Source organism: Hyla sarda, unplaced genomic scaffold, assembly GCF_029499605.1.
Source record: "Hyla sarda isolate aHylSar1 unplaced genomic scaffold, aHylSar1.hap1 scaffold_2191, whole genome shotgun sequence".
NCBI lineage: Eukaryota > Metazoa > Chordata > Amphibia > Anura > Hylidae > Hyla > Hyla sarda.
The window spans coordinates 24,066-50,455 of NW_026608863.1; the positions used below are offsets into that span (position 1 = coordinate 24,066).

Here is a 26,390-nt window from a genome sequence, read left to right on the forward strand (position 1 = left end):
GCCCCGTGGGAGTGCAATGGGCCCCTGTCTTGCTGCTTAGCAATAATGGTATGGGTTTAGGTTCTGCTGTGTGTACTGGTGGTTGACTGCCCCCCAGCCCAGAGTGTGCATGGAAAATTGTCTGGCAGCCTCCCTGACAGCAAGCAGTGATAGTGCCCATGAAGGGGACCTTGTTGGGCCCGCCCCTTTCACGGTTATCGCTTCTCGGCCTTTTGGCTAAGATCAAGTGTAGTATCTGTTCTTATCAGTTTAATATCTGATACGTCCCCTATCTGGGGACCATATATTAAATGGATTTTTGAGAACGGGGGCCGATTTCGAAGCTTGCTTCCGTCGCCCTATGCATTGACCCGATATGGCAGTATCTTCGGGTACAGTGCACCACCCCCTTACAGGGTTAAAAAGAAAGATTCCTACTTTCATTGCTACCTGCTTGCTGGCTAGCCAGCTAGCCAGCCCTGTGGGCCTTGCTGCTGCTGCAGCCAAAAAACAAAAGGTGGTGCTGCTGCTGCTTCTGCTGCTTCTGCTTCTGCTTGTGTCTGGCCCCTGTTGGAGCGTCCAGGCACAGGACTTCTGCTGCTGCTGACTAAATGGCCTCCTTAATTGGATCATTTGAGTAGCCAGCACACCTGTGCAGGTAGGGCATGACATGATAGGCAGCTGCCTTGATAGCGGGTGGGTGCTGAATGTTCCTAATTGACAAAATAAGATTAATGCTTATGAAGAAATATAAAATCTCATCCCTTCCCCAATATCGCGCCACACCCCTACCCCTTAATTCCCTGGTTGAACGTGATGGACATATGTCTTTTTTCGACCGTACTAACTATGTAACTATGTAACATAACATGGGGGGGGGGGGGGGTCTCCTGGCTGTTCACACAGGTGTGTCATTGCTGTACATTGACCATGCATTGCTTCTGTGGTATTGCAAAGGCAAAGACAAATGCTTCCAGCCATCCATTGCACTAATGGATTGGTCATCAGCTGGCTGTCTATGTCCCGCATCAATATAGACCAAAGTACAGAGGGTTAGGCTATGCTATTGTGCACCTACCTGATGCATCAGAAGGTGCGAGGCCCTTGCTAAATTCTGTGCACAGACTTTGAGATCTATGCTTTAGACTGTATCTAAACCTGCTCCAACATGGACTGACATTCTGGCCTACTTTCAGCCGATGCGACTTGTCTGTCGCTGAACAGTCGCTTTTTATGTATTCAGCACCTATGTATAATGTTGTAAAAATGCTCTAGAAGCTAAAGTCGCAGAAATGTCACACATATTTGGCCTGCAACTTTCTGTGCGACAAATTCAGACAGGAAAAATCAGTATAAATCCTTAGAAAATTATCCCCCAGTGTCTCCATCTGCTGGCGGTATTGAATAAGCATTGCTGCACTGATGGGGTATGCATTAGACGAAAAAAAAGAAGAAAAAGAAGAATAATACGCCCAGAAAAGAGGCGAAAAGGAGAAAAACGTAAAAAAACGTGAAAAAAAAGTAAGAGGAAGAGAAGGGAAAAAAAGGTGGAAATGGGTTTAAAAGTGATTTCGGCGGAGAAATATATATATATATATATATATATATATATATATATATATATATATATATATGCGCACACACACATATAGATATAAACGTATTCTCCGTTGAGATATTGCAGCCGCTGCTGTGTCCAGGCCCAGGAGCCTTAGCACTGTGCTGTGATGTCACTCAATACCACTGACATCACTAGGTGTAAACAACATCTCTCCTTTGCTGTGTATGTGACTATGGAGCTGTTTGGTGATGTCGTCTATTACGGCCTTCATAGAAGCAACAGGAGATTGTTGCATCCATCTTGAACCCTCAGAACTACAGTGCTATGATGTCACTCACTTCCACAGGCCTTGCAGAGTGTAAACAACAACAACCCAGCTTTGTTGTGTATGTAACCAAAGGGATTTGTGATGTCACCTAGAACCTTCACAGCAGCGACAGCTTTATGAGGAGCATCAGCACTGCTCTGCCTGAGCAGAACCATCACCGCCATAGGTTGTCAAATAACCCGGATTTAACCCACACAGGTAAGTCCAATGGGGTGCAGGCATGTCCTCTATGCTTACAGCTTCCCGTGGGTGTTGGTTTGATACCGTTTGGGGACAGCCAAGGAGGCATCTGCAGGCAACAAAGGTAGGTGTGTGCTTGTGTGTGTGTTTCCTATGCAGATCCTAAGCCCAGTGTCACATGCAAGTAGGAGGAGTAAGAAGGGTTCCTGGCAAATCCGGGTTATGGATTGCATTTAAAAAGGCCCCGTGGGAGTGCAATGGGCCCCTGTCTTGCTGCTTAGCAATAATGGTATGGGTTTAGGTTCTGCTGTGTGTACTGGTGGTTGACTGCCCCCCAGCCCAGAGTGTGCATGGAAAATTGTCTGGCAGCCTCCCTGACAGCAAGCAGTGATAGTGCCCATGAAGGGGACCTTGTTGGGCCCGCCCCTTTCACGGTTATCGCTTCTCGGCCTTTTGGCTAAGATCAAGTGTAGTATCTGTTCTTATCAGTTTAATATCTGATACGTCCCCTATCTGGGGACCATATATTAAATGGATTTTTGAGAACGGGGGCCGATTTCGAAGCTTGCTTCCGTCGCCCTATGCATTGACCCGATATGGCAGTATCTTCGGGTACAGTGCACCACCCCCTTACAGGGTTAAAAAGAAAGATTCCTACTTTCATTGCTACCTGCTTGCTGGCTAGCCAGCTAGCCAGCCCTGTGGGCCTTGCTGCTGCTGCAGCCAAAAAACAAAAGGTGGTGCTGCTGCTGCTTCTGCTGCTTCTGCTTCTGCTTGTGTCTGGCCCCTGTTGGAGCGTCCAGGCACAGGACTTCTGCTGCTGCTGACTAAATGGCCTCCTTAATTGGATCATTTGAGTAGCCAGCACACCTGTGCAGGTAGGGCATGACATGATAGGCAGCTGCCTTGATAGCGGGTGGGTGCTGAATGTTCCTAATTGACAAAATAAGATTAATGCTTATGAAGAAATATAAAATCTCATCCCTTCCCCAATATCGCGCCACACCCCTACCCCTTAATTCCCTGGTTGAACGTGATGGACATATGTCTTTTTTCGACCGTACTAACTATTGTAACTATGTAACATAACATGGGGGGGGGGGGGGGTCTCCTGGCTGTTCACACAGGTGTGTCATTGCTGTACATTGACCATGCATTGCTTCTGTGGTATTGCAAAGGCAAAGACAAATGCTTCCAGCCATCCATTGCACTAATGGATTGGTCATCAGCTGGCTGTCTATGTCCCGCATCAATATAGACCAAAGTACAGAGGGTTAGGCTATGCTATTGTGCACCTACCTGATGCATCAGAAGGTGCGAGGCCCTTGCTAAATTCTGTGCACAGACTTTGAGATCTATGCTTTAGACTGTATCTAAACCTGCTCCAACATGGACTGACATTCTGGCCTACTTTCAGCCGATGCGACTTGTCTGTCGCTGAACAGTCGCTTTTTATGTATTCAGCACCTATGTATAATGTTGTAAAAATGCTCTAGAAGCTAAAGTCGCAGAAATGTCACACATATTTGGCCTGCAACTTTCTGTGCGACAAATTCAGACAGGAAAAATCAGTATAAATCCTTAGAAAATTATCCCCCAGTGTCTCCATCTGCTGGCGGTATTGAATAAGCATTGCTGCACTGATGGGGTATGCATTAGACGAAAAAAAAGAAGAAAAAGAAGAATAATACGCCCAGAAAAGAGGCGAAAAGGAGAAAAACGTAAAAAAACGTGAAAAAAAAGTAAGAGGAAGAGAAGGGAAAAAAAGGTGGAAATGGGTTTAAAAGTGATTTCGGCGGAGAAATATATATATATATATATATATATATATATAGATATATATATATATATATGCGCACACACACATATAGATATAAACGTATTCTCCGTTGAGATATTGCAGCCGCTGCTGTGTCCAGGCCCAGGAGCCTTAGCACTGTGCTGTGATGTCACTCAATACCACTGACATCACTAGGTGTAAACAACATCTCTCCTTTGCTGTGTATGTGACTATGGAGCTGTTTGGTGATGTCGTCTATTACGGCCTTCATAGAAGCAACAGGAGATTGTTGCATCCATCTTGAACCCTCAGAACTACAGTGCTATGATGTCACTCACTTCCACAGGCCTTGCAGAGTGTAAACAACAACAACCCAGCTTTGTTGTGTATGTAACCAAAGGGATTTGTGATGTCACCTAGAACCTTCACAGCAGCGACAGCTTTATGAGGAGCATCAGCACTGCTCTGCCTGAGCAGAACCATCACCGCCATAGGTTGTCAAATAACCCGGATTTAACCCACACAGGTAAGTCCAATGGGGTGCAGGCATGTCCTCTATGCTTACAGCTTCCCGTGGGTGTTGGTTTGATACCGTTTGGGGACAGCCAAGGAGGCATCTGCAGGCAACAAAGGTAGGTGTGTGCTTGTGTGTGTGTTTCCTATGCAGATCCTAAGCCCAGTGTCACATGCAAGTAGGAGGAGTAAGAAGGGTTCCTGGCAAATCCGGGTTATGGATTGCATTTAAAAAGGCCCCGTGGGAGTGCAATGGGCCCCTGTCTTGCTGCTTAGCAATAATGGTATGGGTTTAGGTTCTGCTGTGTGTACTGGTGGTTGACTGCCCCCCAGCCCAGAGTGTGCATGGAAAATTGTCTGGCAGCCTCCCTGACAGCAAGCAGTGATAGTGCCCATGAAGGGGACCTTGTTGGGCCCGCCCCTTTCACGGTTATCGCTTCTCGGCCTTTTGGCTAAGATCAAGTGTAGTATCTGTTCTTATCAGTTTAATATCTGATACGTCCCCTATCTGGGGACCATATATTAAATGGATTTTTGAGAACGGGGGCCGATTTCGAAGCTTGCTTCCGTCGCCCTATGCATTGACCCGATATGGCAGTATCTTCGGGTACAGTGCACCACCCCCTTACAGGGTTAAAAAGAAAGATTCCTACTTTCATTGCTACCTGCTTGCTGGCTAGCCAGCTAGCCAGCCCTGTGGGCCTTGCTGCTGCTGCAGCCAAAAAACAAAAGGTGGTGCTGCTGCTGCTTCTGCTGCTTCTGCTTCTGCTTGTGTCTGGCCCCTGTTGGAGCGTCCAGGCACAGGACTTCTGCTGCTGCTGACTAAATGGCCTCCTTAATTGGATCATTTGAGTAGCCAGCACACCTGTGCAGGTAGGGCATGACATGATAGGCAGCTGCCTTGATAGCGGGTGGGTGCTGAATGTTCCTAATTGACAAAATAAGATTAATGCTTATGAAGAAATATAAAATCTCATCCCTTCCCCAATATCGCGCCACACCCCTACCCCTTAATTCCCTGGTTGAACGTGATGGACATATGTCTTTTTTCGACCGTACTAACTATGTAACTATGTAACATAACATGGGGGGGGGGGGGGGTCTCCTGGCTGTTCACACAGGTGTGTCATTGCTGTACATTGACCATGCATTGCTTCTGTGGTATTGCAAAGGCAAAGACAAATGCTTCCAGCCATCCATTGCACTAATGGATTGGTCATCAGCTGGCTGTCTATGTCCCGCATCAATATAGACCAAAGTACAGAGGGTTAGGCTATGCTATTGTGCACCTACCTGATGCATCAGAAGGTGCGAGGCCCTTGCTAAATTCTGTGCACAGACTTTGAGATCTATGCTTTAGACTGTATCTAAACCTGCTCCAACATGGACTGACATTCTGGCCTACTTTCAGCCGATGCGACTTGTCTGTCGCTGAACAGTCGCTTTTTATGTATTCAGCACCTATGTATAATGTTGTAAAAATGCTCTAGAAGCTAAAGTCGCAGAAATGTCACACATATTTGGCCTGCAACTTTCTGTGCGACAAATTCAGACAGGAAAAATCAGTATAAATCCTTAGAAAATTATCCCCCAGTGTCTCCATCTGCTGGCGGTATTGAATAAGCATTGCTGCACTGATGGGGTATGCATTAGACGAAAAAAAAGAAGAAAAAGAAGAATAATACGCCCAGAAAAGAGGCGAAAAGGAGAAAAACGTAAAAAAACGTGAAAAAAAAGTAAGAGGAAGAGAAGGGAAAAAAAGGTGGAAATGGGTTTAAAAGTGATTTCGGCGGAGAAATATATATATATATATATATATATATATATATATATATATATATATATGCGCACACACACATATAGATATAAACGTATTCTCCGTTGAGATATTGCAGCCGCTGCTGTGTCCAGGCCCAGGAGCCTTAGCACTGTGCTGTGATGTCACTCAATACCACTGACATCACTAGGTGTAAACAACATCTCTCCTTTGCTGTGTATGTGACTATGGAGCTGTTTGGTGATGTCGTCTATTACGGCCTTCATAGAAGCAACAGGAGATTGTTGCATCCATCTTGAACCCTCAGAACTACAGTGCTATGATGTCACTCACTTCCACAGGCCTTGCAGAGTGTAAACAACAACAACCCAGCTTTGTTGTGTATGTAACCAAAGGGATTTGTGATGTCACCTAGAACCTTCACAGCAGCGACAGCTTTATGAGGAGCATCAGCACTGCTCTGCCTGAGCAGAACCATCACCGCCATAGGTTGTCAAATAACCCGGATTTAACCCACACAGGTAAGTCCAATGGGGTGCAGGCATGTCCTCTATGCTTACAGCTTCCCGTGGGTGTTGGTTTGATACCGTTTGGGGACAGCCAAGGAGGCATCTGCAGGCAACAAAGGTAGGTGTGTGCTTGTGTGTGTGTTTCCTATGCAGATCCTAAGCCCAGTGTCACATGCAAGTAGGAGGAGTAAGAAGGGTTCCTGGCAAATCCGGGTTATGGATTGCATTTAAAAAGGCCCCGTGGGAGTGCAATGGGCCCCTGTCTTGCTGCTTAGCAATAATGGTATGGGTTTAGGTTCTGCTGTGTGTACTGGTGGTTGACTGCCCCCCAGCCCAGAGTGTGCATGGAAAATTGTCTGGCAGCCTCCCTGACAGCAAGCAGTGATAGTGCCCATGAAGGGGACCTTGTTGGGCCCGCCCCTTTCACGGTTATCGCTTCTCGGCCTTTTGGCTAAGATCAAGTGTAGTATCTGTTCTTATCAGTTTAATATCTGATACGTCCCCTATCTGGGGACCATATATTAAATGGATTTTTGAGAACGGGGGCCGATTTCGAAGCTTGCTTCCGTCGCCCTATGCATTGACCCGATATGGCAGTATCTTCGGGTACAGTGCACCACCCCCTTACAGGGTTAAAAAGAAAGATTCCTACTTTCATTGCTACCTGCTTGCTGGCTAGCCAGCTAGCCAGCCCTGTGGGCCTTGCTGCTGCTGCAGCCAAAAAACAAAAGGTGGTGCTGCTGCTGCTTCTGCTGCTTCTGCTTCTGCTTGTGTCTGGCCCCTGTTGGAGCGTCCAGGCACAGGACTTCTGCTGCTGCTGACTAAATGGCCTCCTTAATTGGATCATTTGAGTAGCCAGCACACCTGTGCAGGTAGGGCATGACATGATAGGCAGCTGCCTTGATAGCGGGTGGGTGCTGAATGTTCCTAATTGACAAAATAAGATTAATGCTTATGAAGAAATATAAAATCTCATCCCTTCCCCAATATCGCGCCACACCCCTACCCCTTAATTCCCTGGTTGAACGTGATGGACATATGTCTTTTTTCGACCGTACTAACTATGTAACTATGTAACATAACATGGGGGGGGGGGGGGGTCTCCTGGCTGTTCACACAGGTGTGTCATTGCTGTACATTGACCATGCATTGCTTCTGTGGTATTGCAAAGGCAAAGACAAATGCTTCCAGCCATCCATTGCACTAATGGATTGGTCATCAGCTGGCTGTCTATGTCCCGCATCAATATAGACCAAAGTACAGAGGGTTAGGCTATGCTATTGTGCACCTACCTGATGCATCAGAAGGTGCGAGGCCCTTGCTAAATTCTGTGCACAGACTTTGAGATCTATGCTTTAGACTGTATCTAAACCTGCTCCAACATGGACTGACATTCTGGCCTACTTTCAGCCGATGCGACTTGTCTGTCGCTGAACAGTCGCTTTTTATGTATTCAGCACCTATGTATAATGTTGTAAAAATGCTCTAGAAGCTAAAGTCGCAGAAATGTCACACATATTTGGCCTGCAACTTTCTGTGCGACAAATTCAGACAGGAAAAATCAGTATAAATCCTTAGAAAATTATCCCCCAGTGTCTCCATCTGCTGGCGGTATTGAATAAGCATTGCTGCACTGATGGGGTATGCATTAGACGAAAAAAAAGAAGAAAAAGAAGAATAATACGCCCAGAAAAGAGGCGAAAAGGAGAAAAACGTAAAAAAACGTGAAAAAAAAGTAAGAGGAAGAGAAGGGAAAAAAAGGTGGAAATGGGTTTAAAAGTGATTTCGGCGGAGATATATATATATATATATATATATATATATATATATATATATATATATATATGCGCACACACACATATAGATATAAACGTATTCTCCGTTGAGATATTGCAGCCGCTGCTGTGTCCAGGCCCAGGAGCCTTAGCACTGTGCTGTGATGTCACTCAATACCACTGACATCACTAGGTGTAAACAACATCTCTCCTTTGCTGTGTATGTGACTATGGAGCTGTTTGGTGATGTCGTCTATTACGGCCTTCATAGAAGCAACAGGAGATTGTTGCATCCATCTTGAACCCTCAGAACTACAGTGCTATGATGTCACTCACTTCCACAGGCCTTGCAGAGTGTAAACAACAACAACCCAGCTTTGTTGTGTATGTAACCAAAGGGATTTGTGATGTCACCTAGAACCTTCACAGCAGCGACAGCTTTATGAGGAGCATCAGCACTGCTCTGCCTGAGCAGAACCATCACCGCCATAGGTTGTCAAATAACCCGGATTTAACCCACACAGGTAAGTCCAATGGGGTGCAGGCATGTCCTCTATGCTTACAGCTTCCCGTGGGTGTTGGTTTGATACCGTTTGGGGACAGCCAAGGAGGCATCTGCAGGCAACAAAGGTAGGTGTGTGCTTGTGTGTGTGTTTCCTATGCAGATCCTAAGCCCAGTGTCACATGCAAGTAGGAGGAGTAAGAAGGGTTCCTGGCAAATCCGGGTTATGGATTGCATTTAAAAAGGCCCCGTGGGAGTGCAATGGGCCCCTGTCTTGCTGCTTAGCAATAATGGTATGGGTTTAGGTTCTGCTGTGTGTACTGGTGGTTGACTGCCCCCCAGCCCAGAGTGTGCATGGAAAATTGTCTGGCAGCCTCCCTGACAGCAAGCAGTGATAGTGCCCATGAAGGGGACCTTGTTGGGCCCGCCCCTTTCACGGTTATCGCTTCTCGGCCTTTTGGCTAAGATCAAGTGTAGTATCTGTTCTTATCAGTTTAATATCTGATACGTCCCCTATCTGGGGACCATATATTAAATGGATTTTTGAGAACGGGGGCCGATTTCGAAGCTTGCTTCCGTCGCCCTATGCATTGACCCGATATGGCAGTATCTTCGGGTACAGTGCACCACCCCCTTACAGGGTTAAAAAGAAAGATTCCTACTTTCATTGCTACCTGCTTGCTGGCTAGCCAGCTAGCCAGCCCTGTGGGCCTTGCTGCTGCTGCAGCCAAAAAACAAAAGGTGGTGCTGCTGCTGCTTCTGCTGCTTCTGCTTCTGCTTGTGTCTGGCCCCTGTTGGAGCGTCCAGGCACAGGACTTCTGCTGCTGCTGACTAAATGGCCTCCTTAATTGGATCATTTGAGTAGCCAGCACACCTGTGCAGGTAGGGCATGACATGATAGGCAGCTGCCTTGATAGCGGGTGGGTGCTGAATGTTCCTAATTGACAAAATAAGATTAATGCTTATGAAGAAATATAAAATCTCATCCCTTCCCCAATATCGCGCCACACCCCTACCCCTTAATTCCCTGGTTGAACGTGATGGACATATGTCTTTTTTCGACCGTACTAACTATGTAACTATGTAACATAACATGGGGGGGGGGGGGGGTCTCCTGGCTGTTCACACAGGTGTGTCATTGCTGTACATTGACCATGCATTGCTTCTGTGGTATTGCAAAGGCAAAGACAAATGCTTCCAGCCATCCATTGCACTAATGGATTGGTCATCAGCTGGCTGTCTATGTCCCGCATCAATATAGACCAAAGTACAGAGGGTTAGGCTATGCTATTGTGCACCTACCTGATGCATCAGAAGGTGCGAGGCCCTTGCTAAATTCTGTGCACAGACTTTGAGATCTATGCTTTAGACTGTATCTAAACCTGCTCCAACATGGACTGACATTCTGGCCTACTTTCAGCCGATGCGACTTGTCTGTCGCTGAACAGTCGCTTTTTATGTATTCAGCACCTATGTATAATGTTGTAAAAATGCTCTAGAAGCTAAAGTCGCAGAAATGTCACACATATTTGGCCTGCAACTTTCTGTGCGACAAATTCAGACAGGAAAAATCAGTATAAATCCTTAGAAAATTATCCCCCAGTGTCTCCATCTGCTGGCGGTATTGAATAAGCATTGCTGCACTGATGGGGTATGCATTAGACGAAAAAAAAGAAGAAAAAGAAGAATAATACGCCCAGAAAAGAGGCGAAAAGGAGAAAAACGTAAAAAAACGTGAAAAAAAAGTAAGAGGAAGAGAAGGGAAAAAAAGGTGGAAATGGGTTTAAAAGTGATTTCGGCGGAGAATATATATATATATATATATATATATATATATATATATATATATATATATATATGCGCACACACACATATAGATATAAACGTATTCTCCGTTGAGATATTGCAGCCGCTGCTGTGTCCAGGCCCAGGAGCCTTAGCACTGTGCTGTGATGTCACTCAATACCACTGACATCACTAGGTGTAAACAACATCTCTCCTTTGCTGTGTATGTGACTATGGAGCTGTTTGGTGATGTCGTCTATTACGGCCTTCATAGAAGCAACAGGAGATTGTTGCATCCATCTTGAACCCTCAGAACTACAGTGCTATGATGTCACTCACTTCCACAGGCCTTGCAGAGTGTAAACAACAACAACCCAGCTTTGTTGTGTATGTAACCAAAGGGATTTGTGATGTCACCTAGAACCTTCACAGCAGCGACAGCTTTATGAGGAGCATCAGCACTGCTCTGCCTGAGCAGAACCATCACCGCCATAGGTTGTCAAATAACCCGGATTTAACCCACACAGGTAAGTCCAATGGGGTGCAGGCATGTCCTCTATGCTTACAGCTTCCCGTGGGTGTTGGTTTGATACCGTTTGGGGACAGCCAAGGAGGCATCTGCAGGCAACAAAGGTAGGTGTGTGCTTGTGTGTGTGTTTCCTATGCAGATCCTAAGCCCAGTGTCACATGCAAGTAGGAGGAGTAAGAAGGGTTCCTGGCAAATCCGGGTTATGGATTGCATTTAAAAAGGCCCCGTGGGAGTGCAATGGGCCCCTGTCTTGCTGCTTAGCAATAATGGTATGGGTTTAGGTTCTGCTGTGTGTACTGGTGGTTGACTGCCCCCCAGCCCAGAGTGTGCATGGAAAATTGTCTGGCAGCCTCCCTGACAGCAAGCAGTGATAGTGCCCATGAAGGGGACCTTGTTGGGCCCGCCCCTTTCACGGTTATCGCTTCTCGGCCTTTTGGCTAAGATCAAGTGTAGTATCTGTTCTTATCAGTTTAATATCTGATACGTCCCCTATCTGGGGACCATATATTAAATGGATTTTTGAGAACGGGGGCCGATTTCGAAGCTTGCTTCCGTCGCCCTATGCATTGACCCGATATGGCAGTATCTTCGGGTACAGTGCACCACCCCCTTACAGGGTTAAAAAGAAAGATTCCTACTTTCATTGCTACCTGCTTGCTGGCTAGCCAGCTAGCCAGCCCTGTGGGCCTTGCTGCTGCTGCAGCCAAAAAACAAAAGGTGGTGCTGCTGCTGCTTCTGCTGCTTCTGCTTCTGCTTGTGTCTGGCCCCTGTTGGAGCGTCCAGGCACAGGACTTCTGCTGCTGCTGACTAAATGGCCTCCTTAATTGGATCATTTGAGTAGCCAGCACACCTGTGCAGGTAGGGCATGACATGATAGGCAGCTGCCTTGATAGCGGGTGGGTGCTGAATGTTCCTAATTGACAAAATAAGATTAATGCTTATGAAGAAATATAAAATCTCATCCCTTCCCCAATATCGCGCCACACCCCTACCCCTTAATTCCCTGGTTGAACGTGATGGACATATGTCTTTTTTCGACCGTACTAACTATGTAACTATGTAACATAACATGGGGGGGGGGGGGGGTCTCCTGGCTGTTCACACAGGTGTGTCATTGCTGTACATTGACCATGCATTGCTTCTGTGGTATTGCAAAGGCAAAGACAAATGCTTCCAGCCATCCATTGCACTAATGGATTGGTCATCAGCTGGCTGTCTATGTCCCGCATCAATATAGACCAAAGTACAGAGGGTTAGGCTATGCTATTGTGCACCTACCTGATGCATCAGAAGGTGCGAGGCCCTTGCTAAATTCTGTGCACAGACTTTGAGATCTATGCTTTAGACTGTATCTAAACCTGCTCCAACATGGACTGACATTCTGGCCTACTTTCAGCCGATGCGACTTGTCTGTCGCTGAACAGTCGCTTTTTATGTATTCAGCACCTATGTATAATGTTGTAAAAATGCTCTAGAAGCTAAAGTCGCAGAAATGTCACACATATTTGGCCTGCAACTTTCTGTGCGACAAATTCAGACAGGAAAAATCAGTATAAATCCTTAGAAAATTATCCCCCAGTGTCTCCATCTGCTGGCGGTATTGAATAAGCATTGCTGCACTGATGGGGTATGCATTAGACGAAAAAAAAGAAGAAAAAGAAGAATAATACGCCCAGAAAAGAGGCGAAAAGGAGAAAAACGTAAAAAAACGTGAAAAAAAAGTAAGAGGAAGAGAAGGGAAAAAAAGGTGGAAATGGGTTTAAAAGTGATTTCGGCGGAGAATATATATATATATATATATATATATATATATATATATATATATATATATATGCGCACACACACATATAGATATAAACGTATTCTCCGTTGAGATATTGCAGCCGCTGCTGTGTCCAGGCCCAGGAGCCTTAGCACTGTGCTGTGATGTCACTCAATACCACTGACATCACTAGGTGTAAACAACATCTCTCCTTTGCTGTGTATGTGACTATGGAGCTGTTTGGTGATGTCGTCTATTACGGCCTTCATAGAAGCAACAGGAGATTGTTGCATCCATCTTGAACCCTCAGAACTACAGTGCTATGATGTCACTCACTTCCACAGGCCTTGCAGAGTGTAAACAACAACAACCCAGCTTTGTTGTGTATGTAACCAAAGGGATTTGTGATGTCACCTAGAACCTTCACAGCAGCGACAGCTTTATGAGGAGCATCAGCACTGCTCTGCCTGAGCAGAACCATCACCGCCATAGGTTGTCAAATAACCCGGATTTAACCCACACAGGTAAGTCCAATGGGGTGCAGGCATGTCCTCTATGCTTACAGCTTCCCGTGGGTGTTGGTTTGATACCGTTTGGGGACAGCCAAGGAGGCATCTGCAGGCAACAAAGGTAGGTGTGTGCTTGTGTGTGTGTTTCCTATGCAGATCCTAAGCCCAGTGTCACATGCAAGTAGGAGGAGTAAGAAGGGTTCCTGGCAAATCCGGGTTATGGATTGCATTTAAAAAGGCCCCGTGGGAGTGCAATGGGCCCCTGTCTTGCTGCTTAGCAATAATGGTATGGGTTTAGGTTCTGCTGTGTGTACTGGTGGTTGACTGCCCCCCAGCCCAGAGTGTGCATGGAAAATTGTCTGGCAGCCTCCCTGACAGCAAGCAGTGATAGTGCCCATGAAGGGGACCTTGTTGGGCCCGCCCCTTTCACGGTTATCGCTTCTCGGCCTTTTGGCTAAGATCAAGTGTAGTATCTGTTCTTATCAGTTTAATATCTGATACGTCCCCTATCTGGGGACCATATATTAAATGGATTTTTGAGAACGGGGGCCGATTTCGAAGCTTGCTTCCGTCGCCCTATGCATTGACCCGATATGGCAGTATCTTCGGGTACAGTGCACCACCCCCTTACAGGGTTAAAAAGAAAGATTCCTACTTTCATTGCTACCTGCTTGCTGGCTAGCCAGCTAGCCAGCCCTGTGGGCCTTGCTGCTGCTGCAGCCAAAAAACAAAAGGTGGTGCTGCTGCTGCTTCTGCTGCTTCTGCTTCTGCTTGTGTCTGGCCCCTGTTGGAGCGTCCAGGCACAGGACTTCTGCTGCTGCTGACTAAATGGCCTCCTTAATTGGATCATTTGAGTAGCCAGCACACCTGTGCAGGTAGGGCATGACATGATAGGCAGCTGCCTTGATAGCGGGTGGGTGCTGAATGTTCCTAATTGACAAAATAAGATTAATGCTTATGAAGAAATATAAAATCTCATCCCTTCCCCAATATCGCGCCACACCCCTACCCCTTAATTCCCTGGTTGAACGTGATGGACATATGTCTTTTTTCGACCGTACTAACTATGTAACTATGTAACATAACATGGGGGGGGGGGGGGGTCTCCTGGCTGTTCACACAGGTGTGTCATTGCTGTACATTGACCATGCATTGCTTCTGTGGTATTGCAAAGGCAAAGACAAATGCTTCCAGCCATCCATTGCACTAATGGATTGGTCATCAGCTGGCTGTCTATGTCCCGCATCAATATAGACCAAAGTACAGAGGGTTAGGCTATGCTATTGTGCACCTACCTGATGCATCAGAAGGTGCGAGGCCCTTGCTAAATTCTGTGCACAGACTTTGAGATCTATGCTTTAGACTGTATCTAAACCTGCTCCAACATGGACTGACATTCTGGCCTACTTTCAGCCGATGCGACTTGTCTGTCGCTGAACAGTCGCTTTTTATGTATTCAGCACCTATGTATAATGTTGTAAAAATGCTCTAGAAGCTAAAGTCGCAGAAATGTCACACATATTTGGCCTGCAACTTTCTGTGCGACAAATTCAGACAGGAAAAATCAGTATAAATCCTTAGAAAATTATCCCCCAGTGTCTCCATCTGCTGGCGGTATTGAATAAGCATTGCTGCACTGATGGGGTATGCATTAGACGAAAAAAAAGAAGAAAAAGAAGAATAATACGCCCAGAAAAGAGGCGAAAAGGAGAAAAACGTAAAAAAACGTGAAAAAAAAGTAAGAGGAAGAGAAGGGAAAAAAAGGTGGAAATGGGTTTAAAAGTGATTTCGGCGGAGAATATATATATATATATATATATATATATATATATATATATATATATATATATATGCGCACACACACATATAGATATAAACGTATTCTCCGTTGAGATATTGCAGCCGCTGCTGTGTCCAGGCCCAGGAGCCTTAGCACTGTGCTGTGATGTCACTCAATACCACTGACATCACTAGGTGTAAACAACATCTCTCCTTTGCTGTGTATGTGACTATGGAGCTGTTTGGTGATGTCGTCTATTACGGCCTTCATAGAAGCAACAGGAGATTGTTGCATCCATCTTGAACCCTCAGAACTACAGTGCTATGATGTCACTCACTTCCACAGGCCTTGCAGAGTGTAAACAACAACAACCCAGCTTTGTTGTGTATGTAACCAAAGGGATTTGTGATGTCACCTAGAACCTTCACAGCAGCGACAGCTTTATGAGGAGCATCAGCACTGCTCTGCCTGAGCAGAACCATCACCGCCATAGGTTGTCAAATAACCCGGATTTAACCCACACAGGTAAGTCCAATGGGGTGCAGGCATGTCCTCTATGCTTACAGCTTCCCGTGGGTGTTGGTTTGATACCGTTTGGGGACAGCCAAGGAGGCATCTGCAGGCAACAAAGGTAGGTGTGTGCTTGTGTGTGTGTTTCCTATGCAGATCCTAAGCCCAGTGTCACATGCAAGTAGGAGGAGTAAGAAGGGTTCCTGGCAAATCCGGGTTATGGATTGCATTTAAAAAGGCCCCGTGGGAGTGCAATGGGCCCCTGTCTTGCTGCTTAGCAATAATGGTATGGGTTTAGGTTCTGCTGTGTGTACTGGTGGTTGACTGCCCCCCAGCCCAGAGTGTGCATGGAAAATTGTCTGGCAGCCTCCCTGACAGCAAGCAGTGATAGTGCCCATGAAGGGGACCTTGTTGGGCCCGCCCCTTTCACGGTTATCGCTTCTCGGCCTTTTGGCTAAGATCAAGTGTAGTATCTGTTCTTATCAGTTTAATATCTGATACGTCCCCTATCTGGGGACCATATATTAAATGGATTTTTGAGAACGGGGGCCGATTTCGAAGCTTGCTTCCGTCGCCCTATGCATTGACCCGATATGGCAGTATCTTCGGGTACAGTGCACCACCCCCTTACAGGGTTAAAAAGAAAGATTCCTACTTTCATTGCTACCTGCTTGCTGGCTAGCCAGCTAGCCAGCCCTGTGGGCCTTGCTGCTGCTGCAGCCAAAAAACAAAAGGTGGTGCTGCTGCTGCTTCTGCTGCTTCTGCTTCTGCTTGTGTCTGGCCCCTGTTGGAGCGTCCAGGCACAGGACTTCTGCTGCTGCTGACTAAATGGCCTCCTTAATTGGATCATTTGAGTAGCCAGCACACCTGTGCAGGTAGGGCATGACATGATAGGCAGCTGCCTTGATAGCGGGTGGGTGCTGAATGTTCCTAATTGACAAAATAAGATTAATGCTTATGAAGAAATATAAAATCTCATCCCTTCCCCAATATCGCGCCACACCCCTACCCCTTAATTCCCTGGTTGAACGTGATGGACATATGTCTTTTTTCGACCGTACTAACTATGTAACTATGTAACATAACATGGGGGGGGGGGGGGGTCTCCTGGCTGTTCACACAGGTGTGTCATTGCTGTACATTGACCATGCATTGCTTCTGTGGTATTGCAAAGGCAAAGACAAATGCTTCCAGCCATCCATTGCACTAATGGATTGGTCATCAGCTGGCTGTCTATGTCCCGCATCAATATAGACCAAAGTACAGAGGGTTAGGCTATGCTATTGTGCACCTACCTGATGCATCAGAAGGTGCGAGGCCCTTGCTAAATTCTGTGCACAGACTTTGAGATCTATGCTTTAGACTGTATCTAAACCTGCTCCAACATGGACTGACATTCTGGCCTACTTTCAGCCGATGCGACTTGTCTGTCGCTGAACAGTCGCTTTTTATGTATTCAGCACCTATGTATAATGTTGTAAAAATGCTCTAGAAGCTAAAGTCGCAGAAATGTCACACATATTTGGCCTGCAACTTTCTGTGCGACAAATTCAGACAGGAAAAATCAGTATAAATCCTTAGAAAATTATCCCCCAGTGTCTCCATCTGCTGGCGGTATTGAATAAGCATTGCTGCACTGATGGGGTATGCATTAGACGAAAAAAAAGAAGAAAAAGAAGAATAATACGCCCAGAAAAGAGGCGAAAAGGAGAAAAACGTAAAAAAACGTGAAAAAAAAGTAAGAGGAAGAGAAGGGAAAAAAAGGTGGAAATGGGTTTAAAAGTGATTTCGGCGGAGAATATATATATATATATATATATATATATATATATATATATATATATATATATGCGCACACACACATATAGATATAAACGTATTCTCCGTTGAGATATTGCAGCCGCTGCTGTGTCCAGGCCCAGGAGCCTTAGCACTGTGCTGTGATGTCACTCAATACCACTGACATCACTAGGTGTAAACAACATCTCTCCTTTGCTGTGTATGTGACTATGGAGCTGTTTGGTGATGTCGTCTATTACGGCCTTCATAGAAGCAACAGGAGATTGTTGCATCCATCTTGAACCCTCAGAACTACAGTGCTATGATGTCACTCACTTCCACAGGCCTTGCAGAGTGTAAACAACAACAACCCAGCTTTGTTGTGTATGTAACCAAAGGGATTTGTGATGTCACCTAGAACCTTCACAGCAGCGACAGCTTTATGAGGAGCATCAGCACTGCTCTGCCTGAGCAGAACCATCACCGCCATAGGTTGTCAAATAACCCGGATTTAACCCACACAGGTAAGTCCAATGGGGTGCAGGCATGTCCTCTATGCTTACAGCTTCCCGTGGGTGTTGGTTTGATACCGTTTGGGGACAGCCAAGGAGGCATCTGCAGGCAACAAAGGTAGGTGTGTGCTTGTGTGTGTGTTTCCTATGCAGATCCTAAGCCCAGTGTCACATGCAAGTAGGAGGAGTAAGAAGGGTTCCTGGCAAATCCGGGTTATGGATTGCATTTAAAAAGGCCCCGTGGGAGTGCAATGGGCCCCTGTCTTGCTGCTTAGCAATAATGGTATGGGTTTAGGTTCTGCTGTGTGTACTGGTGGTTGACTGCCCCCCAGCCCAGAGTGTGCATGGAAAATTGTCTGGCAGCCTCCCTGACAGCAAGCAGTGATAGTGCCCATGAAGGGGACCTTGTTGGGCCCGCCCCTTTCACGGTTATCGCTTCTCGGCCTTTTGGCTAAGATCAAGTGTAGTATCTGTTCTTATCAGTTTAATATCTGATACGTCCCCTATCTGGGGACCATATATTAAATGGATTTTTGAGAACGGGGGCCGATTTCGAAGCTTGCTTCCGTCGCCCTATGCATTGACCCGATATGGCAGTATCTTCGGGTACAGTGCACCACCCCCTTACAGGGTTAAAAAGAAAGATTCCTACTTTCATTGCTACCTGCTTGCTGGCTAGCCAGCTAGCCAGCCCTGTGGGCCTTGCTGCTGCTGCAGCCAAAAAACAAAAGGTGGTGCTGCTGCTGCTTCTGCTGCTTCTGCTTCTGCTTGTGTCTGGCCCCTGTTGGAGCGTCCAGGCACAGGACTTCTGCTGCTGCTGACTAAATGGCCTCCTTAATTGGATCATTTGAGTAGCCAGCACACCTGTGCAGGTAGGGCATGACATGATAGGCAGCTGCCTTGATAGCGGGTGGGTGCTGAATGTTCCTAATTGACAAAATAAGATTAATGCTTATGAAGAAATATAAAATCTCATCCCTTCCCCAATATCGCGCCACACCCCTACCCCTTAATTCCCTGGTTGAACGTGATGGACATATGTCTTTTTTCGACCGTACTAACTATGTAACTATGTAACATAACATGGGGGGGGGGGGGGGTCTCCTGGCTGTTCACACAGGTGTGTCATTGCTGTACATTGACCATGCATTGCTTCTGTGGTATTGCAAAGGCAAAGACAAATGCTTCCAGCCATCCATTGCACTAATGGATTGGTCATCAGCTGGCTGTCTATGTCCCGCATCAATATAGACCAAAGTACAGAGGGTTAGGCTATGCTATTGTGCACCTACCTGATGCATCAGAAGGTGCGAGGCCCTTGCTAAATTCTGTGCACAGACTTTGAGATCTATGCTTTAGACTGTATCTAAACCTGCTCCAACATGGACTGACATTCTGGCCTACTTTCAGCCGATGCGACTTGTCTGTCGCTGAACAGTCGCTTTTTATGTATTCAGCACCTATGTATAATGTTGTAAAAATGCTCTAGAAGCTAAAGTCGCAGAAATGTCACACATATTTGGCCTGCAACTTTCTGTGCGACAAATTCAGACAGGAAAAATCAGTATAAATCCTTAGAAAATTATCCCCCAGTGTCTCCATCTGCTGGCGGTATTGAATAAGCATTGCTGCACTGATGGGGTATGCATTAGACGAAAAAAAAGAAGAAAAAGAAGAATAATACGCCCAGAAAAGAGGCGAAAAGGAGAAAAACGTAAAAAAACGTGAAAAAAAAGTAAGAGGAAGAGAAGGGAAAAAAAGGTGGAAATGGGTTTAAAAGTGATTTCGGCGGAGAATATATATATATATATATATATATATATATATATATATATATATATATATATGCGCACACACACATATAGATATAAACGTATTCTCCGTTGAGATATTGCAGCCGCTGCTGTGTCCAGGCCCAGGAGCCTTAGCACTGTGCTGTGATGTCACTCAATACCACTGACATCACTAGGTGTAAACAACATCTCTCCTTTGCTGTGTATGTGACTATGGAGCTGTTTGGTGATGTCGTCTATTACGGCCTTCATAGAAGCAACAGGAGATTGTTGCATCCATCTTGAACCCTCAGAACTACAGTGCTATGATGTCACTCACTTCCACAGGCCTTGCAGAGTGTAAACAACAACAACCCAGCTTTGTTGTGTATGTAACCAAAGGGATTTGTGATGTCACCTAGAACCTTCACAGCAGCGACAGCTTTATGAGGAGCATCAGCACTGCTCTGCCTGAGCAGAACCATCACCGCCATAGGTTGTCAAATAACCCGGATTTAACCCACACAGGTAAGTCCAATGGGGTGCAGGCATGTCCTCTATGCTTACAGCTTCCCGTGGGTGTTGGTTTGATACCGTTTGGGGACAGCCAAGGAGGCATCTGCAGGCAACAAAGGTAGGTGTGTGCTTGTGTGTGTGTTTCCTATGCAGATCCTAAGCCCAGTGTCACATGCAAGTAGGAGGAGTAAGAAGGGTTCCTGGCAAATCCGGGTTATGGATTGCATTTAAAAAGGCCCCGTGGGAGTGCAATGGGCCCCTGTCTTGCTGCTTAGCAATAATGGTATGGGTTTAGGTTCTGCTGTGTGTACTGGTGGTTGACTGCCCCCCAGCCCAGAGTGTGCATGGAAAATTGTCTGGCAGCCTCCCTGACAGCAAGCAGTGATAGTGCCCATGAAGGGGACCTTGTTGGGCCCGCCCCTTTCACGGTTATCGCTTCTCGGCCTTTTGGCTAAGATCAAGTGTAGTATCTGTTCTTATCAGTTTAATATCTGATACGTCCCCTATCTGGGGACCATATATTAAATGGATTTTTGAGAACGGGGGCCGATTTCGAAGCTTGCTTCCGTCGCCCTATGCATTGACCCGATATGGCAGTATCTTCGGGTACAGTGCACCACCCCCTTACAGGGTTAAAAAGAAAGATTCCTACTTTCATTGCTACCTGCTTGCTGGCTAGCCAGCTAGCCAGCCCTGTGGGCCTTGCTGCTGCTGCAGCCAAAAAACAAAAGGTGGTGCTGCTGCTGCTTCTGCTGCTTCTGCTTCTGCTTGTGTCTGGCCCCTGTTGGAGCGTCCAGGCACAGGACTTCTGCTGCTGCTGACTAAATGGCCTCCTTAATTGGATCATTTGAGTAGCCAGCACACCTGTGCAGGTAGGGCATGACATGATAGGCAGCTGCCTTGATAGCGGGTGGGTGCTGAATGTTCCTAATTGACAAAATAAGATTAATGCTTATGAAGAAATATAAAATCTCATCCCTTCCCCAATATCGCGCCACACCCCTACCCCTTAATTCCCTGGTTGAACGTGATGGACATATGTCTTTTTTCGACCGTACTAACTATGTAACTATGTAACATAACATGGGGGGGGGGGGGGGTCTCCTGGCTGTTCACACAGGTGTGTCATTGCTGTACATTGACCATGCATTGCTTCTGTGGTATTGCAAAGGCAAAGACAAATGCTTCCAGCCATCCATTGCACTAATGGATTGGTCATCAGCTGGCTGTCTATGTCCCGCATCAATATAGACCAAAGTACAGAGGGTTAGGCTATGCTATTGTGCACCTACCTGATGCATCAGAAGGTGCGAGGCCCTTGCTAAATTCTGTGCACAGACTTTGAGATCTATGCTTTAGACTGTATCTAAACCTGCTCCAACATGGACTGACATTCTGGCCTACTTTCAGCCGATGCGACTTGTCTGTCGCTGAACAGTCGCTTTTTATGTATTCAGCACCTATGTATAATGTTGTAAAAATGCTCTAGAAGCTAAAGTCGCAGAAATGTCACACATATTTGGCCTGCAACTTTCTGTGCGACAAATTCAGACAGGAAAAATCAGTATAAATCCTTAGAAAATTATCCCCCAGTGTCTCCATCTGCTGGCGGTATTGAATAAGCATTGCTGCACTGATGGGGTATGCATTAGACGAAAAAAAAGAAGAAAAAGAAGAATAATACGCCCAGAAAAGAGGCGAAAAGGAGAAAAACGTAAAAAAACGTGAAAAAAAAGTAAGAGGAAGAGAAGGGAAAAAAAGGTGGAAATGGGTTTAAAAGTGATTTCGGCGGAGAAATATATATATATATATATATATATATATATATATATATATATATATATATGCGCACACACACACATATAGATATAAACGTATTCTCCGTTGAGATATTGCAGCCGCTGCTGTGTCCAGGCCCAGGAGCCTTAGCACTGTGCTGTGATGTCACTCAATACCACTGACATCACTAGGTGTAAACAACATCTCTCCTTTGCTGTGTATGTGACTATGGAGCTGTTTGGTGATGTCGTCTATTACGGCCTTCATAGAAGCAACAGGAGATTGTTGCATCCATCTTGAACCCTCAGAACTACAGTGCTATGATGTCACTCACTTCCACAGGCCTTGCAGAGTGTAAACAACAACAACCCAGCTTTGTTGTGTATGTAACCAAAGGGATTTGTGATGTCACCTAGAACCTTCACAGCAGCGACAGCTTTATGAGGAGCATCAGCACTGCTCTGCCTGAGCAGAACCATCACCGCCATAGGTTGTCAAATAACCCGGATTTAACCCACACAGGTAAGTCCAATGGGGTGCAGGCATGTCCTCTATGCTTACAGCTTCCCGTGGGTGTTGGTTTGATACCGTTTGGGGACAGCCAAGGAGGCATCTGCAGGCAACAAAGGTAGGTGTGTGCTTGTGTGTGTGTTTCCTATGCAGATCCTAAGCCCAGTGTCACATGCAAGTAGGAGGAGTAAGAAGGGTTCCTGGCAAATCCGGGTTATGGATTGCATTTAAAAAGGCCCCGTGGGAGTGCAATGGGCCCCTGTCTTGCTGCTTAGCAATAATGGTATGGGTTTAGGTTCTGCTGTGTGTACTGGTGGTTGACTGCCCCCCAGCCCAGAGTGTGCATGGAAAATTGTCTGGCAGCCTCCCTGACAGCAAGCAGTGATAGTGCCCATGAAGGGGACCTTGTTGGGCCCGCCCCTTTCACGGTTATCGCTTCTCGGCCTTTTGGCTAAGATCAAGTGTAGTATCTGTTCTTATCAGTTTAATATCTGATACGTCCCCTATCTGGGGACCATATATTAAATGGATTTTTGAGAACGGGGGCCGATTTCGAAGCTTGCTTCCGTCGCCCTATGCATTGACCCGATATGGCAGTATCTTCGGGTACAGTGCACCACCCCCTTACAGGGTTAAAAAGAAAGATTCCTACTTTCATTGCTACCTGCTTGCTGGCTAGCCAGCTAGCCAGCCCTGTGGGCCTTGCTGCTGCTGCAGCCAAAAAACAAAAGGTGGTGCTGCTGCTGCTTCTGCTGCTTCTGCTTCTGCTTGTGTCTGGCCCCTGTTGGAGCGTCCAGGCACAGGACTTCTGCTGCTGCTGACTAAATGGCCTCCTTAATTGGATCATTTGAGTAGCCAGCACACCTGTGCAGGTAGGGCATGACATGATAGGCAGCTGCCTTGATAGCGGGTGGGTGCTGAATGTTCCTAATTGACAAAATAAGATTAATGCTTATGAAGAAATATAAAATCTCATCCCTTCCCCAATATCGCGCCACACCCCTACCCCTTAATTCCCTGGTTGAACGTGATGGACATATGTCTTTTTTCGACCGTACTAACTATGTAACTATGTAACATAACATGGGGGGGGGGGGGGGTCTCCTGGCTGTTCACACAGGTGTGTCATTGCTGTACATTGACCATGCATTGCTTCTGTGGTATTGCAAAGGCAAAGACAAATGCTTCCAGCCATCCATTGCACTAATGGATTGGTCATCAGCTGGCTGTCTATGTCCCGCATCAATATAGACCAAAGTACAGAGGGTTAGGCTATGCTATTGTGCACCTACCTGATGCATCAGAAGGTGCGAGGCCCTTGCTAAATTCTGTGCACAGACTTTGAGATCTATGCTTTAGACTGTATCTAAACCTGCTCCAACATGGACTGACATTCTGGCCTACTTTCAGCCGATGCGACTTGTCTGTCGCTGAACAGTCGCTTTTTATGTATTCAGCACCTATGTATAATGTTGTAAAAATGCTCTAGAAGCTAAAGTCGCAGAAATGTCACACATATTTGGCCTGCAACTTTCTGTGCGACAAATTCAGACAGGAAAAATCAGTATAAATCCTTAGAAAATTATCCCCCAGTGTCTCCATCTGCTGGCGGTATTGAATAAGCATTGCTGCACTGATGGGGTATGCATTAGACGAAAAAAAAGAAGAAAAAGAAGAATAATACGCCCAGAAAAGAGGCGAAAAGGAGAAAAACGTAAAAAAACGTGAAAAAAAAGTAAGAGGAAGAGAAGGGAAAAAAAGGTGGAAATGGGTTTAAAAGTGATTTCGGCGGAGAATATATATATATATATATATATATATATATATATATATATATATATATATATGCGCACACACACATATAGATATAAACGTATTCTCCGTTGAGATATTGCAGCCGCTGCTGTGTCCAGGCCCAGGAGCCTTAGCACTGTGCTGTGATGTCACTCAATACCACTGACATCACTAGGTGTAAACAACATCTCTCCTTTGCTGTGTATGTGACTATGGAGCTGTTTGGTGATGTCGTCTATTACGGCCTTCATAGAAGCAACAGGAGATTGTTGCATCCATCTTGAACCCTCAGAACTACAGTGCTATGATGTCACTCACTTCCACAGGCCTTGCAGAGTGTAAACAACAACAACCCAGCTTTGTTGTGTATGTAACCAAAGGGATTTGTGATGTCACCTAGAACCTTCACAGCAGCGACAGCTTTATGAGGAGCATCAGCACTGCTCTGCCTGAGCAGAACCATCACCGCCATAGGTTGTCAAATAACCCGGATTTAACCCACACAGGTAAGTCCAATGGGGTGCAGGCATGTCCTCTATGCTTACAGCTTCCCGTGGGTGTTGGTTTGATACCGTTTGGGGACAGCCAAGGAGGCATCTGCAGGCAACAAAGGTAGGTGTGTGCTTGTGTGTGTGTTTCCTATGCAGATCCTAAGCCCAGTGTCACATGCAAGTAGGAGGAGTAAGAAGGGTTCCTGGCAAATCCGGGTTATGGATTGCATTTAAAAAGGCCCCGTGGGAGTGCAATGGGCCCCTGTCTTGCTGCTTAGCAATAATGGTATGGGTTTAGGTTCTGCTGTGTGTACTGGTGGTTGACTGCCCCCCAGCCCAGAGTGTGCATGGAAAATTGTCTGGCAGCCTCCCTGACAGCAAGCAGTGATAGTGCCCATGAAGGGGACCTTGTTGGGCCCGCCCCTTTCACGGTTATCGCTTCTCGGCCTTTTGGCTAAGATCAAGTGTAGTATCTGTTCTTATCAGTTTAATATCTGATACGTCCCCTATCTGGGGACCATATATTAAATGGATTTTTGAGAACGGGGGCCGATTTCGAAGCTTGCTTCCGTCGCCCTATGCATTGACCCGATATGGCAGTATCTTCGGGTACAGTGCACCACCCCCTTACAGGGTTAAAAAGAAAGATTCCTACTTTCATTGCTACCTGCTTGCTGGCTAGCCAGCTAGCCAGCCCTGTGGGCCTTGCTGCTGCTGCAGCCAAAAAACAAAAGGTGGTGCTGCTGCTGCTTCTGCTGCTTCTGCTTCTGCTTGTGTCTGGCCCCTGTTGGAGCGTCCAGGCACAGGACTTCTGCTGCTGCTGACTAAATGGCCTCCTTAATTGGATCATTTGAGTAGCCAGCACACCTGTGCAGGTAGGGCATGACATGATAGGCAGCTGCCTTGATAGCGGGTGGGTGCTGAATGTTCCTAATTGACAAAATAAGATTAATGCTTATGAAGAAATATAAAATCTCATCCCTTCCCCAATATCGCGCCACACCCCTACCCCTTAATTCCCTGGTTGAACGTGATGGACATATGTCTTTTTTCGACCGTACTAACTATGTAACTATGTAACATAACATGGGGGGGGGGGGGGTCTCCTGGCTGTTCACACAGGTGTGTCATTGCTGTACATTGACCATGCATTGCTTCTGTGGTATTGCAAAGGCAAAGACAAATGCTTCCAGCCATCCATTGCACTAATGGATTGGTCATCAGCTGGCTGTCTATGTCCCGCATCAATATAGACCAAAGTACAGAGGGTTAGGCTATGCTATTGTGCACCTACCTGATGCATCAGAAGGTGCGAGGCCCTTGCTAAATTCTGTGCACAGACTTTGAGATCTATGCTTTAGACTGTATCTAAACCTGCTCCAACATGGACTGACATTCTGGCCTACTTTCAGCCGATGCGACTTGTCTGTCGCTGAACAGTCGCTTTTTATGTATTCA

The 26,390-nt window shown here is 46.2% G+C and overlaps 12 non-coding genes across 12 annotated transcripts; all 12 read left to right on the forward strand.

Moving 5' to 3' along the window:
* The first annotated feature begins 196 nt into the window (after positions 1-196).
* On the forward strand, positions 197-387 carry LOC130320259 (U2 spliceosomal RNA). Its single transcript, XR_008866192.1, has one exon. It is a non-coding gene; the product is annotated as a U2 spliceosomal RNA (small nuclear RNA).
* A 2,098-nt stretch (positions 388-2,485) lies between these two features.
* Positions 2,486-2,676, forward strand: LOC130320261 (U2 spliceosomal RNA). The gene has a single exon (XR_008866193.1). It is a non-coding gene; the product is annotated as a U2 spliceosomal RNA (small nuclear RNA).
* A 2,097-nt stretch (positions 2,677-4,773) lies between these two features.
* LOC130320262 (U2 spliceosomal RNA) lies at positions 4,774-4,964 on the forward strand. Its single transcript, XR_008866194.1, has one exon. It is a non-coding gene; the product is annotated as a U2 spliceosomal RNA (small nuclear RNA).
* Positions 4,965-7,058: 2,094 nt separating this feature from the next.
* LOC130320263 (U2 spliceosomal RNA) lies at positions 7,059-7,249 on the forward strand. The gene has a single exon (XR_008866195.1). It is a non-coding gene; the product is annotated as a U2 spliceosomal RNA (small nuclear RNA).
* A 2,096-nt stretch (positions 7,250-9,345) lies between these two features.
* Positions 9,346-9,536, forward strand: LOC130320264 (U2 spliceosomal RNA). The gene has a single exon (XR_008866196.1). It is a non-coding gene; the product is annotated as a U2 spliceosomal RNA (small nuclear RNA).
* A 2,099-nt stretch (positions 9,537-11,635) lies between these two features.
* On the forward strand, positions 11,636-11,826 carry LOC130320265 (U2 spliceosomal RNA). The gene has a single exon (XR_008866197.1). It is a non-coding gene; the product is annotated as a U2 spliceosomal RNA (small nuclear RNA).
* A 2,097-nt stretch (positions 11,827-13,923) lies between these two features.
* LOC130320266 (U2 spliceosomal RNA) lies at positions 13,924-14,114 on the forward strand. The gene has a single exon (XR_008866198.1). It is a non-coding gene; the product is annotated as a U2 spliceosomal RNA (small nuclear RNA).
* A 2,099-nt stretch (positions 14,115-16,213) lies between these two features.
* Positions 16,214-16,404, forward strand: LOC130320267 (U2 spliceosomal RNA). Its single transcript, XR_008866199.1, has one exon. It is a non-coding gene; the product is annotated as a U2 spliceosomal RNA (small nuclear RNA).
* Positions 16,405-18,501: 2,097 nt separating this feature from the next.
* LOC130320269 (U2 spliceosomal RNA) lies at positions 18,502-18,692 on the forward strand. The gene has a single exon (XR_008866201.1). It is a non-coding gene; the product is annotated as a U2 spliceosomal RNA (small nuclear RNA).
* Positions 18,693-20,789: 2,097 nt separating this feature from the next.
* Positions 20,790-20,980, forward strand: LOC130320270 (U2 spliceosomal RNA). The gene has a single exon (XR_008866202.1). It is a non-coding gene; the product is annotated as a U2 spliceosomal RNA (small nuclear RNA).
* Positions 20,981-23,078: 2,098 nt separating this feature from the next.
* LOC130320272 (U2 spliceosomal RNA) lies at positions 23,079-23,269 on the forward strand. The gene has a single exon (XR_008866203.1). It is a non-coding gene; the product is annotated as a U2 spliceosomal RNA (small nuclear RNA).
* A 2,097-nt stretch (positions 23,270-25,366) lies between these two features.
* LOC130320273 (U2 spliceosomal RNA) lies at positions 25,367-25,557 on the forward strand. The gene has a single exon (XR_008866204.1). It is a non-coding gene; the product is annotated as a U2 spliceosomal RNA (small nuclear RNA).
* The last annotated feature ends 833 nt before the right edge of the window (positions 25,558-26,390 follow it).